The sequence below is a fragment of the Heterocephalus glaber genome, unplaced genomic scaffold, assembly GCF_053883595.1.
Source record: "Heterocephalus glaber isolate CG9 unplaced genomic scaffold, H.glaber_assembly_v1.0 deba00000122, whole genome shotgun sequence".
Lineage (NCBI taxonomy): Eukaryota > Metazoa > Chordata > Mammalia > Rodentia > Bathyergidae > Heterocephalus > Heterocephalus glaber.
In genome coordinates, this window is record NW_028258138.1 from 64,620,017 (window position 1) to 64,639,974 (window position 19,958).

At 34.0% G+C, this 19,958-nt stretch overlaps 1 protein-coding gene across 46 annotated transcripts in view; it reads right to left on the reverse strand.

The window, feature by feature from the left end:
- Zbtb20 (zinc finger and BTB domain containing 20) overlaps window positions 1-19,958 on the reverse strand; it is an 865,938-nt gene that overhangs the window by 394,557 nt on the left and 451,423 nt on the right. For 10 of the 46 annotated variants that reach the window (XM_087208813.1, XM_087208857.1, XM_087208816.1 and 7 more), the window contains exon 1: window positions 16,934-19,139. The exons of 29 other annotated variants lie outside the window; for them this stretch is intronic. The gene's annotated coding sequence lies outside the window, so the exon portion shown is untranslated. Of the gene's footprint in view, window positions 1-5,293; window positions 11,604-16,933; window positions 19,140-19,958 lie in introns of those variants that run through there. 7 more of the 46 variants (XM_087208826.1, XM_021263404.2, XM_087208853.1 and 4 more) reach the window with 1 other exon arrangement.

Consider the following 19,958-nt stretch of genomic DNA (forward strand, 5'->3'; position numbering starts at 1 on the left):
TTTAAAATAATATTATAGAATCCAACTGGTATCTGAGAGGTGAGGACAGGCTGAGATGGACTCTTTGGTTTCCTTCTGTCCAAAAATTTCCTGTTTCCCTATTTCCTATGGTTACCACCATGGAACATGTTAAAATCTCAGTAGGGACTCTGTTTCAACTTTTCCTTTCAAAACAGAATGAAAAAGATTAATGGAAAAAAATGTCCTTCCTATCTCCATGCCAGGCACCGTGTAAGAGCCACAAATTTAAAAGCCAGGCAAATAGTCTTTTATATGCCCCAAAGCTCAGCAAGTGACCTAGTGCTGCAAAAATTCCCAAATCCAGGCATGTGACCTGACTAATGTGTGATGTGAGATGAGTCAAGGAAAATGGAACCATCTGTACTTTTATTGGACAGTCAAATAATTCCTCTCTGTCCACCCAAAAACATAATTTTACTTCCATAGAGATACATGGGTTTTTTTTTTTCAAAAAAGATCTATCGTTTTAAATTGGTGATGTAAAAATGATTGAAAATATATTAAATATGGATAGAGATAACAAAAGGGCTTAAAACTATGATTGCTTATACAAAACCATGTTTCCTATTTATCCGTGTACTAAGGCTTATTTAACATTTACAGGGGAAATGAAAGGAATTAACAAGTTGCAATCATCTTCAACCAATAGTATATGGGCAACCCTTCTTCTCGGATGAAAGCTACCAATGACTGAACTCATATAGTAGGTGATAGAAAAAGGGAAAGATATGTTACACAAGTTTTCAGAACTCTACCTTTTATGCATTATTATTATCGTTATTATTATTATTTTATCATTATTATTATTCCAGTAGTAGTAGTGGTGGTGGTAGTATTTTGTGATGCTGGGCCTTGAATCCAGGGCCTTGGGCACGCTAGACATGTATACTATCATTAAGATGTATCTCCAACCCCTGCATTTTACTATTTAAACCAACATGATAGTATCATATCTCCATACCCTACATGGATATTTTAGTGGATCTGTTGTGTTTTTTCAGTTTTCAACTTTGGTAGGAAGGAGGACAGAGTATTCATAGTTAGTAAAGTATCATAATTAAAGGCTGACCCTGCCAAATACTCCTCCTATCAAAATAACTTATACACAGAAAATAAGAAGGGCAAACTGGAACTAAGCAGAATACTGTGGGCAAGGTGACAGACAAGTATCTATGGAGAACTCCAAGGCATTTATTCTCCATTTCATAAAATACAGTGCTCCCTTCACTTTACAGAAAAGGGAAATGATATGTATAATCACATCACCTAGCATGCAACAGAAGGATCCATATCACAAGCCAGGTACTACTATGTCAGACATTTAAATGTATGATCTCTCTTAATTCTCACAAATATCCTACAAGTGTTCTACAAGTGTCAAATACAAGTGCTTATTTGACAGATGAGAAAACAGAGATGAAACAACTTGTTTAAAGTTGAACAGTAACTAACTGGAAGAGCAAAGATATGATCTGAGGTATGTCTGATTTCAAATAACACAATCTCAAACATTAGGCTAGTACATCTGATTACACAATAGAATCACCTGAGAAGCTTTGAAAAATAAATATTTCATGTACAAGTCCTAGCCTAGAATAATTAAATCAGAATTCATTTTTCTTTTCTTTCTTTTTTGGGGTAGGGATATGAGGGTTAAACCCAAGGGTACTCTACCACTAAACTGCACTCCCAGTCCCAAATACACTAGTTTTTATTTTGGAACAGGTTTCGCTAAGTTACCCAGGCTGGGCTGGAACTTGCAATCCTCCTGTCTCAGCCTCCCAGAGTGCTAGGATTACAGGCATGTGTTTCTGCTCCTGACTAAATCAATTTCTTATACTTGGGTTCAGACATGGGCTTCAAAATTGAGCATTCATTTCAAAGCTCTGTAACATCCAATCTAGGTAGGAAACCACTTACAATTAAGTACTGTTCTTATGAAGGTAAATAGATCTGTGCTAATGTATGACCTGCCACTAGAATTCATTTGTCCTCACTCTCTGTACAGTGACTTCTCCTTGCTTCACTTTGCCATGCTCTTTTATAACGGTCACTTGGAAAAGTAATATACATGAAGAAATTTTTTACAAAACATTGCCACAGCAGAATTTGGTCTTAACACCAGCTAAGAGCGATTTGTTCACATCTGTCTACAGGCTGTAATGAGTAAACCAAAAGAAGATTCACATTTATTTATTGCTCTCACCGCCACCCCCCCAAAGAGAAGTAAAGTGATACCGTAGTTGTTGAATTCAGTTTGTTCCAAATTCGTGTTTGAACACCAAAAAGTTCAAGCACTGAACACATTTTTCCCATAAGAAACAATGGAAAACCAAATAATTGGTACTGAGGCCCCAAAATTACATTTAAAAATTCATTTTTCTAGGACTTTAACAAACTTTCCAATGATTTCTTTTTTTTTAGCTCTATTGTGGTTCTTAGTTTTCCCCTTATCTTTACTGCTGGTATCACTAACTTTCTTTGAAGCCATGGTTATGATATCTTATGCAAATGAAGTGCAAAAAAAGAAAAGCACAATGATAAATGTTTTAATGCACTAACATGAGCACTATATGTTGTCTGGCTGAGAGCGGCACTTAGACTGATCTCCACCTATGCAGGTTTTTTAAAGTCGGATTTTCAGTTTGACTAGTGAGTAAAGTTATGAACACCAAGCAGATTTTTAAAAAACTTTGCTGTTCAAGTAGCGGAGCTTGGAGCCATTTGACAACTGAGGTATCACTGTATAAGACTGCCCTTTATTCATACCAATTAATATTTGGAAAGGACTCTACCTCTTTCACAAATCCATTCAAAGTAGCTAGTAGATCTTACAGGAAAAGGTCCAATTACCACTCATTATAATCTTGTTTCACTTAAGATCTCAAGGTAAGTGATAACAATCACTCAAAACATAAAAGTAAAGTGAAAGCATCTCTAGTGGAAGTGAAGAAAAAATGTCTGTTGAAGGAAGACAGTAAAACTTGAAGTAAGTCTAGGTTTGCTTCTATACTCTGCCTCTTTATGACATAAGTCATGACATAAGGTACTTTGAGGCTTGATTTTTATTGAAGCTACATCTCCCTGAGGGGAGTGATTCAAAAGGTGTGGTCTGTATCAGTATCACTCAGGAAAGTGTTAGAAATGAAAAGATCAGCTCCTACCCTGGATTCAGAACCAGAAGCTTGGTGGCATGTGCTTGGGGGAGTGGAGGGCAAGTAATCTGGATTTTATTAAACACTCCAAATGATTGATCCTGATACATCTGCTTCCATAGGATTGCTGTCTAAGGATACATGAATCTTGTGTATGAAACTGTCCATTTTCATTACTACCTTCTTAAATCAAAAATCTCAAATTCTCTCCCAAATATTTAGAGAAATAATGTTACAGCTTACTTTAGTTAGATAATAATCTCATTTCTGAATTTCACTTTGAATGTGTAGATGAGGCACAAGTCAACCAGAGGTTATGCAATTAGCTCAGAGTCAAAGAGAACGCAAGGAGTAGAGCTGAGAAAGAACCCCAGTGTGAACTTGATTTTAATTCAATCAAACTGTTAAGGTACCAACCACGCACCTTTCTCTCTAAGCACAATGAACTTTTTAATAAACAAGTCTCTATCCTGTTAGCTGAAAAAATAGAACAGTAGCTTTCTGGATTTTAAAACAGATTGAATTCTATAGTTCTGGGCTAACAGCAGCTCAAGAGTCAATAGGAATCATGAGTTTCCTACAGTGAGAATGTAAATTTGTCCTGACCTCTCTATATGTAATGTGCAGACAGTGCTCCTGTTCCTCACCTCACACTTCTGATTATCACAATGGTGGAAACCATAAGTAAAAGTGCTGGTCTAGGGTTGGCTTTTCACTTGAATATATAGACTTCCATAGCATTGCCTGTATACTATAAAACATAAACTGAATTTTGTAGATGCTTTGGGATGATTTCCCCCACTCTCTGTCAGAAGCACTCTATCTTTGTACTGTAATTTATCTGACACAGCTAAGATGCTTGATACTTTTACATGCAAGGGTGCTGAAAAACAAAGAGCCAGAGAAAGGGTTGTTAATGAAATTCTTTGATTGTAAAAAGCACTTTCGAATGATCAGGTGGTAAATAATAGTAAGAGGAAATAACATAAAGTGCTTAGGTGCTGTGGCAATACTCAGCATAATAAATGCAGAAGAGATCAGATATAAATAGAATTTGCATTTTACGCAGCTGCTGTGTGTATGTAGAATATACAGAACCTAATTTTTCAATAATACCAGTAAAATATTGTTCAAAATCTATTTTTGCTGTCTTCTCACTTTGAAAAGCACTATATAGAAAACCACCCATCTGTCCTAGGGAAATGGTGAATGTGTGCAAAGTGGCTAGAAAAAGAGCCTCTTTACAAGCATGAAAAAAAGAGCTCAAATAGAGACTGAAGAAAATAGTAACACTATTACAAGAGCTATGCAGACATGCACAAAAGCAGTCTTTGAGAAACATCAGAATTAACCCTGTTAATTTGTGGCAGAATAGAGATATATGGTTATACAACAAAAATACAGACATGTGCTCTTTCAGTTTGCTATTTTCTATTTTTGCTTTTAATGGAACCAGATAGAAGGAAGTAATTGTTATTATTGCTGTTTAGTTTAGCTGTGATATTAACATCAACTCCATACCAGGCACTTCCAACAGTTTCATGAACTTAGTGCTTATAAATAACTTGTCCTCAATTTTCTATTTTCAATACTTGTTCAACACCCAGATGCCTGTTCATTAAATGTGCTACGTCCTAGTCCATGGTTATTCTCATTTTGAAGAGATGGAGGAGATGCTAAGAGTTAGAGAGAGTCTCTTAGCCATACACGGAATATCTGATTAGGATTCTGGAGAAAGTACTGGACAGAAAAGATCACTGGTCAAACACTCCTGATCGTTGGCAACTGGGTCAGCCAAAAGATACAATTCAACTCCTTCCTTTGTTCTGTGCCTTTGTCAAATAAAAGATTATTTCAAAGATCTTTTCTGTTCTTCATCATTAAAATGAAGGATTGGATTTGTACATCTAACTGTATCTCAAAACTTCACACACTTTCGATTTGGAAGAAGATACAAAGTTCCTCAGGGAAACTCACTGAAAGTAACTGCATATTCACAAAATTTTTTGCATATTCCTAGAATAGGAACAGAAGAGATAACTACCAATATAAGAAAGATCTAATAGAAAAAATAAAATATTCTAGATTCTAGAGCATGATTTACCACAAAGATTCACCTGTATTAAGGAAGACTCTATATTCCAGGTCATTAAGCTATATTTCCATCTTCAGGATTCAGCCAAAGTCACTCTCTGCAGAAAGTTGTAAATGCTTTCAGAACCCACTGCAGTAATGAGATTGGAATGAACACCAGGACTATGGCATAAAAGCATCTCCCTGTTCCTTGTTCTAAAAGTTAATATTAAACTCTGTTTCCTGTATCTTGATTTGGTTTACACAATTTTAGAAACAAGGACATTCTGATCAAATTGCCCTGGGCAACTGAATACCTAGTGAAGCCATTATGAAGACAGTGTTCTTTCCACCAACCATATCCAAAGGGCTTCTGTTATCACATTTACAAATCTGTGTCTCTGGTGAAGGATGGAAAGTATCTTCTTTTGAAGAAAAGTTCCTTTCCCTCTTTTAGTTTTTTGGTTTTGACATATTCAATATTTTGAGTGGTTAACCACCTACCCACTCTGTTTTTTCTACTCTAGTTTATTCTTTTAATTATTTACAGACTTGCTCATCTGGACATGTAGTTCTAGTAGAAGCTGGCTGATTTTTTTCCAACACTTTTCAGTGGAATGTGATAATAGAAAGGTGGAGAGGGTATTGGTCTTAACAGTATCTTTAGGCTTTATTAATGACAGATACATTTTCCTTGTATTGATTTTTCTTATCCCCTCTCCATTCTACAGCTCAAAATGGCTTCCACAGTCTTTGAAAAATTAGTGGTTAATCACTGTTAAAATCAGTTTTCAAAATGACTGTTGCTACCTTCATTTTACTCTCTGTTATAATAAGAGTTTTGGTTTTATTTCATTTGTGAAGTCATGCTTGCAGAGAAACACAGTCTAGAATGTTGCTTTCAAATATGGTTTGATTAGAGTTACAACTATATGGAATCTATATTCAAAATTTGTTAGACTGAGCCATGTACAACTAAAAGGAAAAAGAGATCAGAAGACTGGTATTTTTCACAAACAAAAATGGCAATTCACACAATTGTTAAAATTTATCAAGCAAATAATGTTCTACTTTTAGAAAAATATTTTCCAATATCAGCAATTCAGGGGAGTGAGATGGGACAGGACATATGGTATATGTGTACAATTTTACTCCATATTTTATGATATTATTTCAATATGGCTCAACTCCTATGTAATGCTTACATCTGTGAAAAGGATAGTTAGAAATAGCATGCTAGAAAGTCAATTTCAAATAGATTCTAGAACAGCAAACTTTGACTTAAAAAATGCCAATCTTTTAGAGCTTTTAATTTTCAGTTATGCTTCCAGAACTCAGTGTTTTAAATAACCAAATAAAAGTTACAGATATTCAGCATTCAGAGACAGGGTAAAAATCCTAATGGTACTTAGATTTATAAAAGGTTGCAATACTTATTTGCTTAATAAACAGGATTTGGGGCAGAGTTTCATAGGAACTTTTAATAAATACACAAGAAAATTTTGAATCTTCAAAAAGTAAAAGAGAAAAACACCTACCTCATTTTAAATTTAGAGTAGTGAAAAACAGTGAAAACATTTCAAACTTGGTAACTGTCAGAATTTGAGAAAGAAATTGGAATAGCCACTGTGACCAGAGAGATGGAGCCCAGGGGAAGCACCTGCGGTAGGACTCAAAAGCCTTACATTTTACACTAAAAGCTTTATAGTTTTCCCCCCTCAGGAGAATATTTGAAGATGATCCCAGAGATTTTTCTTATAGTTTCTTTACTGCCTTTCTTTCTGGTGTCTTTATGGTTTTTTCCTTTCTTTCATTAAAATTTCACCCTAAATTCCAGAGACATTTCAGAAGCTTCTCTGAGAGGTTCTGAAATAAATGAAGTAAATGGCTGTGACAAAATTACAAACTAAGCTTGTCCATACAAATTCCCAGTCAATGTCCAAAGCAAGGTAACAGCGTTTGGAGGGTACACTGATGAACTCAGTGATCCACCAGCACAAAGGCAAAAGGAAACCGAGGCCAAGAACTGTGGGAAGTAGAGACTCTAAATCTGAAGGCCTGTCTCACTACTGCTTTACTTTGGGGGCCAACTATTGCCAAATGACATATCCCTAGCCTTGATCACCTTAAAAAAAAAGACAATGACTAGTTTTTGTCATATTTTCTAGACTGTCAGTGCTAGTACATATAAAATAGCTTTAATGCCTCATAAGGGAGACATAAATTGATTCTGACTGGATTAAAATGTATTGTGTTCATTACATAAAAGTACTAAATAATTACAATATACAATTCTTAATATAATTTGCTTGGAAAAAGGACTACAGAATGCATTTGTTGAGAATAATCAGCATATTTTAGTTTTGGAGAAGAAGTCTATATCAATTAACAGGAGGCTTCTGATGGGAAGTCAGCAATCTTTGGTCTAAGAACCACTTTTTAAAGTTCTAATTTCTTCAAAAATTACTAATACTATGTTGTTGCCTGAAACAAGCTAGCAGCACTGGAAGTTGCCTATACTCATGTTTCCTTTCTGGAGATCTTGAGTTCATATTCCAATAGAATGATACAACAAGAAAATTTCGTCATCATGTTGTTTGTTCTGCTGAAATTGACTATGTCCCAATCAAATTACACTACAAACTTTCTACTACAAATAATATGAATATATAACCAGGCACTAGCCTGTGATAATGGAGACAGAAAGAGCTCTAGAGTTTTATAATCTTAGGTTTCACCCTTTAACAAGTCATTTAACCTCACCAGTTCAAGATTTTCTCATTTATTAAATGAAGATAATTGTAACTACTTCAAAGAATTGTTTTAAAAATTAATGTAAAATGGTTGGCATAGAGAGGTCACTCAGCAAATGGCAGCCAAATCACCATGTGGAGCAAAATCCAAATAAAAAATGTTTAGCTAGGACTGTTGCTATGTAAGGTAGGTCTGTTATCCATGCTACAAAACCCATTAAGCCTACATAATTTGGTCATTTCAGCAATACTCTTTAGAGATTTTAAAAATGACATTTCCCAAAGGTCAAGCTAGCTTAGGGTTATGTGGAACGCTGAATTTAAAAGGGAGATTTATTTGGTTCATAAGTCTTGCTCCCTAAATCCAGGATCACAAAGACCTAGTATAAAGGGTAAGAGTGGAAATTTTTTTTAAAAAAACAGGTTTTTAAAAATGATAGTAGGAAATTAATGCAGATTATCAGGATGATAGCAAGTGTGCTAAGTCAAAGTGATATGGAGAAGAAATATGCCCTATACAAAGAGCCTGCAGATCAAGCATTATAGAATGCCACTTAAATCACTTGAGAAAAGAGGAAAAGTAATGAGCAATATACAGCCACAGAAATCTGTAGGTTAAAAAAGCATTCAAAAATCTGACTCTAAAGTGAGTGATAGAAAAAAAGATTCAAAAATACATATCTGTCAGAAGAAAAGCAGCAAGAGCAAAATTCCTAGGAAGTGAGAAGCATTTAGGAAGAAAATTCTAAAGTGGTATGTTCCAAGGTGATATAGAAAGTACAAATATTGATGGGTTAATTCAGGACTGAGGAAAATAAAATCAAATTTGGGCAGCTATGAGGGGTAAAAAATAGGCAGCTTGGTACTCAACTGTCATCACAATTCATTTGTGTTTCACATCCTACTGTTTGTGACATTAACAGAATTTCGAATTTAGCAATGAACTATTTTTACATTGTGAATCTCTACAGCCATATTCCATATGTAGCTACCACTGGAACTAGTTATAATAGCCTTTTGATCTTTAAGATGCTTCCAATTAATACTACCAAAAGCAAGGGCTACCTAAGAGTTTTCTAGGTTAATTCCCCCCTTTTTTTTATCATTTGATGTAGAGCACTGTCCCTGGTTTTAATTTGCATTAAGCCAAAATTACCTGGTTATTTTAGTTACGAATCCTGGGGTGGCTTTTGTTTTTATTGTAAGTTTTCAAAATATTAACTTAGTTTGGATTTTTGAATTGTATTTTCATTTAGCTAAATAATTAAAGCCATCTTTTTATGCAGGCAACTAAATAGATAAAATTTTTATATAGGTTCTGAATGGGAGTCACACACTAAACAACACACTTTCAAGTGTTATTTATATACTCATATATAATATATATTAATAATCTTGTGGACACTGTACATAGGGCTTGTCGTATTGTCATGGTCACTGCTGTTGATAGCAGGTATCACTTACAGAGTCTCTATTATATACCAAGAACTCTACCAGGGCCAGACACACACCTCAATGAGGATATTATTACTTCATTTTCTACTTGAGGACTTAGACACAGAAAAAAACTTGTAAACGATGATATAACTGGAAAACAGTGGAGATGATAAACAACACCAACCCCACTCTGTGCAATTACAGTTTATGTTCTTTTCATGACATAGTTCTGCTTCTCACACTGAAGACAGTCTGTACTTTAAAAAAGTGAACATAATTTGTTGCGAACTACTTTTTAAATTATATTGTAATTCAATTGTGTCAATGTCTTAAAGTCATTTACACTTCCAACAGAACATGCTTAGGTTTCTGACAAAATATAATTCAATCCAATAAACATTTTTAAGTGCCTACTATGTAGTACCTGCTAAACTAGTGATCTTTGGTCACTATATGTTGAGATCTGACAGTAAGAGTTTTCTTCCCAATGATGTCCCATTTAAGTAAAATTATATTTCTACTGCTTTTCTATCACTTATCTATAAAGGAATGTGGCATTATCTAAAAAATATTGGGGTTTCAAATTTAAAATTTCTTTTTAATAAAACAAGTTAATCAGATATTGTTGAAATAAATCTTTAACAACAAAGGCATTAAGGAAGTTTTAGACGTCATTTCTACCTAGAAACAAATTTAGTCTGCAAAATATCATTAATCTACTGAGATAAATCCTATTATAATTTTCATCTATAAAACCCAGATTTTTAATATGTGTTACAAAGATGGCATCTCTGACCCATCCTCGGTAGGAAATGTGTTTTCATTTATATTGTCAGTAACGTAACATTATTGTACTGGAAAAATATATTTTCAACAATTTTTCCTGGTAATTAAATAACTGTAATAGTAATAATCATAATAGCAAGCACAATAGTAATGGCAGTATTTATTAAATACTTTGCTACAGGGGCCAGGGATTTAGCTCAGTGGTTTCGCCGCCTGCTGTGCAAGCGCAAGGACCAGAGTTCAATCCCCGGTACAAAACAAAAAACAAAAAACAGACAAACAAAAACAACAAAATACTTTGGTACATATCAAACTATGATTAGCACTTTATAGGAATTATTTTACTCATTTTTCAAAACATTGCATCTGGGTTAATAATCTAATTTTACTGAGATTCAGAGGGCCCAAAACTTGGCTAGGATCATACAGATCGAAAAGTACAGCCAGGATTTGACCCAGAGGAGTCTGATTCTCACATCTGCTCTAGGTGGAGGTTATGACAGGTGTTTTGATGTTTCTTCAGAAGAATATTGTACTGTGTTGTTCTACTGACATCACTAGTGTTGGTGCCCATTTGGTCTGTAAGTCCAAATTTGAAGACAACTAACACAAGTCAAATTTTCTATTGCTATTCAGGCTGCTTGTCAATTAAAATGCTCCCTTCTGAGAACTTGTGGCTGACTGGCTAAGCTCTAGAACATAATACATGTTCAAAAAAGTATCTCATGAATGTTAACAATGGTTTCCCTAAATGGTGAGTTAATATGTTTTCCTATTGTCTAAAATATTTCTACCAGAAACACATATTACTAGTGGAAAATGAAAGCTTTACTCATTAAGGATCAAGGGTAAAATTAGAACTTCAAAAATTCTTTTTGTTTAGTCTTATTTTTAGGGTATTAGCCTCATTTAAAATTCACTCCGGGAAAGCTTTCTTGTTTTTTTCCCTGACCTCTTCTAGGACAGCACTCCCTACTCTGTCCTCTATATACTGCTGTTAATTATCAGTCTTCTGGACTGTAGGTTAAGTTCCTCATGAGTTGATTCCATAGCTTATCTACTTCTTATGCATACAGAATGACCACCAGTCAGTTAAAAAAATACAAAATACATATTCCCTAGAACAAGTAAAGAGATGTAAAAGAATAATTTAATGGTTTATTATGTACACCTTGTGTCCTAGGTAATTTATGTCTTCCCTTACATTATGTGCAGGAGCTTCCCACAAACCTATGTCCTAAATTTACTGATCTATGTTCTGAAGAAATATATATATATATATACACATACACACACATTATACACACAAAATGAAATAATGCAGATATAATTAGAAGCCATGCAGAACCCAGTAGGCAATGCCTCAAAATGAAGTATATTATTTTATACTTATATTACTTTCTATGTTATATTTCAGTAATTTTATTCCCTTTTTACCAATTATAATATAAACTTCATGAAAGTAGAAACTATTAAGTTATATATATATATATATATATATATATATATATATATATATATATATGACTAACTATTCAGAAGTATGTCCCTGTTCCTAGAACAGGGCATAGTACTAAATTCTCAACAAATATATGTTGACAGTTAGGAAAAGAAAGGAAAAAATATTGAAGTTCTCATAATATTTTTCATACTGTTATGGAAATGATAAAGGGAGAGGGTATCCCCAAAACTTTCCCAAGAAAACACAAACCATCAATGAAATAGAAAACTCTCATTCTCTTCCTCGGCCTGGCTACACACTTAATTCATTTACTGCAACATGTGGCCTCTTGCCTGTCTATGCTCAACTTCTAGCACAGCTGTAACTTGTGAAGAAAAGAGCTCCAAGGGGAGAGCAGCTTGGAGCCCTTCAATTGTACCTGACATATCAACTAGAAAGGCTGCCACTATTTAGGCTCCAGCATTTCTTATAGGCCAGCTGAGCCACCAGCAGGACAAGGGAAGGAGATATGGGAGTCTTCTTAATGTCTAGTGCACTCACACATGTTTCTCTCCTCTTTACAGAATGGAACCTTGTAAGAAATCACTGACAGATAATGAAAGAAATGTTTCAGGTCTACATGACACTTCCCATCTCAGCTATGGGAGACAGAGTCTCACAGTAGGAAAATGGCAGATTCCACACCTTCCAAATTGCAGTAGGGTCCTACTACGTGAAATCGCTAATGAGTGTACATGGAACCTCAAGTAACGCCTAGCCTGACATAGGAACAACTTGGCTCAATAAGGTTAATGTAAGATTCATCTGCCTCTGTTATCTATAGCATGTAGTCAGGTAAACATCTGGATCTCAGCTGTACTGATTTAGTTACAACCAGACATTAGGAATGGATCAAGGGTAAGTCAAGGGTCCACTGTATACTTATAGTGACATGATATAACATGGAACCTTGACTTTTATTCAAAGAGGAGATTATATGGAAATTCATAGTTATCCTAATTTGGAGGAGATAATATCTTAGTGATGATACAATTATCATAGTTATGAGTTTTTCCAGAAAAGTACTCACTCTCTTTTAATCATCTTTGTATCTGTAGTATCCAGACCAACAATATGACTTAGCATATAATAGTTCTCAATAAATGATGGCTAAAAATATTTTTAAATGTTTCATAAAATGGTGAAATGTGCCCTAATGAGTTCAAATTAACTCAGTCTTTAGATTGTTCTGGTTTTAATAGCAGGCAATCATAACATATTATTGTATATGCATTAGTGTTTTAGTTTGTGTTAATTTAATGAATGCTCACCAACAATTATAGGGAAATCCTACCATTTTATCTTCCCATACTATAAATTTCAAAGTCAGAATTTTAAAATACCGATTTTAAAACTTTAATAAACATGACTAATCCAAATAGTTTCCTAAAGTGCAGAGACCTAGGCCCCATCCTCAGAGTATTTGATTCAGAAATTCTGCAAAGAGGTAAAAAAAATGTTCATTTTAAGAATCACCGTAGTAATCCTGATCAGGGCTCCTTGTAATACTTACTAGGGGTTAGGCTACAAGGAAAAGTAGGGGGAAAAAACCTTTATGCTTCACACCATTTCAATATGGAGACACTTGACTATTAAATGGGACTTAATCATCAAAATTACCTGTGAAAAGATTAAGCAGTTTGCTAAGACTTTTGAAAATGAACCAAGGGAGGATGCAAGAGTGAGAAATATTTAAATTTGAAGCCAGAAAGGGCTCTTTTTAAAAACTGCAAAGACTGATAATCATCTTAAAGTATAAGTGGAAGAATGGCAGCAACACAGAACTGCTTTATGTATAATTTAGAAAAGTAATGTTGATTCAAAAGGTTTATTTGATAAAATGTGTTTCAGTAATTATTATAAAAGTAGAAGCCTTCTAAATCTTTGATTTGCTGTTACAAGATACATTTATTTATATAAAATAGTTTTGAAATTCCCCTCCTAACTCCTTATTTTGCATGAGATCTTGGCCTCAAAAACACTGTATCACTAATATTATCCCCCATCCCGCACAATCCCACATATTCATGCCCTGGGATTGAAAAGGGATTATTCTAGTCTACATCCATATCCATGTCTCGAGGAGGGTACTGTTTCTGCATCTAACCTGACCTTCAGGTTTCTGCAGCCTATAATTATTGTCATTGAAAGTTGTCTTAGCATCTTAGCACTGATTTCTCTGAAACTCAGAGTCTGTCATTTTTCGAGCTTTAGTGATGGATGATGGAAAATTATTTTATTATTCTTAAGGGTGTTGTGAATTACATAACTTGTCATGCTTTTCTCTTTGACTTGGCTGCAAGAAAGTTTAAAGGCAACTGTATAGCACTTCACTGAATATAGTTAATAGGTTGACTTCACAACTGGTTCCATTTTTATATCCTTATCCTTGTTATTTTGTTAATCTTTATCGCTCACTTCTAATTTATGAATTTTGCTTTACTATGTATTTATTTTTGTCAGTCATTTTAAATCTGTTGTTAGAGCAGGGTGTCAGAAACAGCAAAACAAAAATGTATGGACACATGTACATTTGGCGTATATATCATACATATTCAAAATTAAAAAATAAAACTTACCTCCTAAAAGGTAGTCTTTGAGCTAATAGATTATAGATTCACATGATATATGTTGTATTGCAATTTAGTGAGGTATAATGTTAAAATTCAACCATGAGGAGATCCACTGGAAATTCAAGATAGGCATTTTCAGCACAGATCATTAATTCTGACATCCTCTAGTCCTGAAAACCAACTATCACTATATAAAAATCTTTGTGTTTAGTTGTTAGACTATACAAAGAAATGTTCTTGGTCTTATCAGCTTACCAAAGTATACAATTCTGAAAACACTGTTTTCTTTTAAAAATAATGTATATATAACTGATATATACACATTCATTTTTTACACAGAATCTTCAAGCCAAACATTCAGTCCTTGGCTTCCAATACTACTAATTTTTATTAAGCAACAAAGATTGATAAATCATTTCAACACTGAAAATTAATATTCTAATTGAGCTTTGTCTATTTTCTGCATTTTCCTCTGATAATGAATCAGTCAGTCTCAGTCTGATGGTAGTAAAACTCAAGACAAGGTAAAAGAATTCCATTTGGGACTAGACATCTTACAAATGATACTCATTTTGCCTTATATGATCACTCTGGGCTGAAATATTACTATGTTTACAGCCTAAATATGATTTTGTTCTTTTATTAATTACTATGTTTGGAATCTAAATATAATTTTGTTCTTTTATTAATTTATGAATTTCATATCCTTCTAGATAGCCAAGGAATATAGTAGTGTTACCTGGGAATGATGCCAATTTGCACTTGTTTTTTGTTTTCTCTTGCCTCCCCCCTAGTATGGGCAACCAATAGCTGATTCATACTTCCATTACATCACAGTTGGACTACAGAAGTGCTCTTTAGTCTGGCCTCTGCATGGCTTTTGCAACTCATTTGTAGATAGTCCAGAAGCTAGCAGCTGGACTTCATTTTTGTTCCAATAGTCACCATTTTATAATGCTTTTCTAAGTAACTATTTTCCTAATGAAAAGTCCACAACTCCAAAAGGTATTTAGATTTAGTGGGTTAAATCAGAAAGAAAGGATTCACATTAACTTACCAAAAGTTCATCTCTCTCATTACAGTTTCCTACTTATCCACATATCAAGAAGTGCAATGATACTATTACTCCACAGAAGACTAATAAAATACTTAGCAAAAGTATGTGGTTGCAAAACATTTTTAATATTCAGAATGTTGTATTCTTACAATCTTTCATAGGACTCTGGTTCAATTTTTGAGCCTTTCCAAGTTCTCATAAATGTGTGGTATTCATAATAAAGCAGGCAGATGGTTTAGTCTTTGAACATATGCTTTAAATGCCCCCTTTGCTATTTCAAAATAATGGACCAAATTTTGCCCTCAAATAGTTACAAAAAACTTTAAGGAGACTGCTTCTTGAAATCTGAAGACAGAATGCAGTCCAGAGGGAATAAAATCTTTACAAAATATAGTACCTAAACTTTCTTTTAAAGTCTATTCTGCATATTGAGCAAAATATATTCTTTTTAGTAAAACAGATATGCTAAGGAAAAACCCTAAGCCATACAATATTGTGTAGTTCAAGGAACAGATCAGAAGGCAAAATATTTTATTTATTTACCTTTTAAAATTCTGACTCTCTAAAACCTTAATGAGTCCTCTCATTTAATTTCTTTGTGACTGCCAGATCTTTCTATTTTTATTATTATTTCTATTATTCCTATCATGTATTTTATTTTTAAAGTAGTTTACAATTATTAGTTAATTCCATCTAAATTATGTTTATGCCTTTGTTTTAAACCCACACTATTCATAGTTAATACAACCCTAAAATGCTATTTCGCAGTCAATTATTCTCATTTTAAAACAGTCTGTTGTTGATGAAAGCTCATTTTCTAGTTTTTTAACAGACTATGGAACTCATCCTAAGTGGATATATGTATTCTGGTAATGCTATTGACATAATCTAACTGTTTCTTAATGTCTACACTTTATACATGACTTTATTTCTATACTTGCTTATTTCTACGTATTTAAAACTCTTTTTGAAAAAGCCTCTTAACTAGTCTTCCTTATTTTACAGTGTCCACAAAACTCAGTAGTCTGATCAACATTCCAGATTAAAAAAAGACCACATAACTGACACTTCAATTATTATAGAAGCCCAGAGTTTAAATAACTTCCAAAACTAGTGTCCCTTTAGAAATTCTCAGGAAGGACTGACTGGAAATTAATGTAAAACAGTGTCTACTTTTAAAAATAAATCCAATACTTGTGCCCAAATGTGTTTGGGACACTGTTAAGACACATCATAATTAACAATGTTGAAAATACAGATCTTTATATCAAGTGATCATTTTATACATGTATCTACAAATATCTAGGCAAAATTGAAAGATATTATTGGGACAAAACAGTAACACATTCGTCTGCTGATAAAGACAAACAACTTTGAGAAAACCCTCTCTCCTAAAGTCTCTAACTTTCACAATAAATGCAGCACTGAACTAAATTCTTAACTTAGAAGTATGCTGAGCAGTATTCCAATAAACAAGTTGATTTAAAAAACTCTTCAGACTAACAGTCATGCTTCCCCCATCTTTCCTTTGCTTTCTCTTCTTCTTTCACTTTCCATGCACACACAATCACACTTACCTGCACAAATCTGAAACATCAGTCTATGTATTTTTTTTGAAATGTACTCTGCACCGATGCATTTTTCTGAGTTTCTTTCTAACCCACGGGAATGTTAAGAATTTAGGAAGAGAGCCACAGCTTAAGAGAGCAATTATTTGCCAGTAAATACTCAATTTGCTTGTCCTGTGATTTTTCTTCTAACTTGAATATTCAATAATCCGTCCCTGACTGCGTCACGAGCACAAAAAGTCTTTTCTCCAAAGGAGAACACTTTCGCCAATCAACCTTCAGCCATGCTACAGCCCAGCTCGTCAGGGTGATTTGTTAGCTTTAATTAATAATTCCTCATGCTGGCCATTTTCACAAACAACACAGTGAGACTGGGACGCTGGACGGCTATGATTCAGGCTGATAAAAATACAGTGGAAAGGGGGTGGGGCGGGTGTGGGGGAATTCAGACGCCGTTTATAAACACCTCTAATCATACTCTTTCCGTTTACAATATAGAGGACACTGCAGCTGAATTACCACCACGTTATGTCCAGCGATTTGTATTCAAATAGAATCCATATGTTCCTCCACTTTATCTGCTAGGGCCTCTCCGTGCCAACACTCTCACTGGGCAGACAACCTTCACAAAAGAGGTCTCTAGCCTTGGGATTGCAAAAGTTTACTGAAGGTGAAGTTGAGAAATCAGGCATATAAGGCACTTCTCAGTGAGCTTGTGTAACAGTCTGGAAACACAGAGCTACGGGTTGTGAGCGTCCGATTTTCTCTGATCTTGATGTATGATACTGGACATTTCATTTAGCTTTTTTCTAAAATCTCAAACCTTATGCTCAAAACAGTGATGATGGCTGATTTAGTCAGGCATTTTGCAAAAATTTATCTATACTAACAATATGATACTCTGTATTAAACACAAAAAAATTGTTCAAAAATAAGACTTTCCCATTTAATAGACATAATTCATGGGTTTTTTTTAACATACAAAGTGCTTGCACAAAACCACCAAGCAAGTAGTGTATAAATAAAAACAAGGATACATAACACTTTCCCTATGGGTCAACCAAATAATCAGTACTTTAGCAACTCAAGTCCACTGTGTAAAAGTGATGCTCCGGGTAAAAAGAAAGAACATAAACAGATAAAAAATTTTTTCAAAGATTAGAAAATGTTCCTCAAAGAGAAGAGTGCACTCAGAAGCATATTAATATGTTCATAGGCAATTTCAAAAGGTTCACAAGCACTTGAGGAATATGCATAAGAAATTTTATGTAGTGTGTGTGTGTGTATGTGTTTGTGTGTGTACACGTGCATTTGTATGTGGGGGCAAGTTTACTAACTGATTGGCTATGTTTTTATCAAATAGCTACTCTGTTTTAGGAACTGAATCATATTAGGTATTGGGAGATGAATAAGCCAGAGCCTCTGTCTTTAGGCATAATTTAGTCACTAGATTCTAAAAGAGAAAATTCACCTCTAGACAGAAAACCATAATACAGCACACCAAGAGCAACAACACTAGCACAAATGCATGAAATGGGGCTCCTCAACCTGAGGGATGAATTATATCTAAAGGTAGAAGGAGGGGAAATAACAGTGATAGGAAGAGCATACTAGGGGAAGGCAAACCTTTGAACCTTTCCTAAAACTATTACCAGAATCAGATTACTAGTTCTAGGAATCAGGAGATTTAATTCATGATAATCTCAGAGAAATGTTTCAGAGAGTAAATATTTCAGGATTTAAAAACAAATTTATTTTGAAAAAAGGCCTCCCAAAACTATGTTTTGACATCATCAGAAAAGTATGTAGCATTTTCAGCACTGGCACAAATTGTGACATATATTGTCTTTCTCTCTTTCAGTATATTTCTGTTGTCTCAGGCAAATAGGAAGCATGTGTGACAATAGTAGCCTTTTTTTTGTTTCCCAGCCTATTTATCTTGTTTCTATCATGTGCATACTTGTATAGCTTCTGTTTTCATTGTATCATAAGATAAGTCACACATGCATAATTATTAAAAGAAAAGGGGAATCTATATCTACAATATTTAGTGGTCACACACCTACCTCTAGCTAGAAAGCATATACTATGTAGCACTAAGAGTGCAAATGATATGTCAGAAAAAGAAATGATAGTCCTAATTTTTTAAAAAATGCTCTTTCAGAGCCAGTAAATACTCTTGGAACTATGTACAGTTCTTAATGATATTGAACATTTTGTTGTATATTATATTCAAAGTATGAGGCAGCAGGCAGAATACTGCCCTTAATATAGATCAGTAACACTAGCCATTAAAAAATTATATACTTAATTAATAAAGTTAATATATATTTATCCAGCTTCTGTGTACAGAGCACTCACCAGTAATTATTTGATTTTTTATTCCTAAATGCTCATGTATAATAACAGTTAACATTTATTGAATATTTACTATATGGTGGTGACTAATCTAAATACTTTACATGTATTATCTCAGTTAATCCTCACATGACATTATGAGGTAGGTGCTATTATCATCTGCATTTAATAGATTATGAAACTTATAAATAGTAAAGCTAGATATGTACTATATAGATTCATCAGACTACTGTACCTAATATCAACCAAAAATCAGTTTCACTATTTTATACTTACATAGTAACAAATAATGTTTATGTTATTATTACTATTTTTTGTCTAGGAAAACTGAGGTGATTTTGAGATTTTGAGAGGTGAACTAAACACCTATACCTAATGACAGGTATGTCTCACAAAATAATACAAAAAATAATGCTATTTGTTAAGAAATGAATGTTGTATGATAGGCTTTAGTCTGCACTGGGAGAAAAATTGACAAGTGGCTTGGATTGGGCATGTTTTCAGGTGATAAAATAGCACCATGGAATCACATTCTATACCAATTTCCATATCCCTTATGAAAGCTACACAGACTATTAGAAGGCAACTGAAAATCTTCTACAATGTTAGAAGTAGGATGAGAAATAGTTTTAAAAGAGGAAAGAAGGACATTATGTCAGAAAGAAGTAGGTTCGAA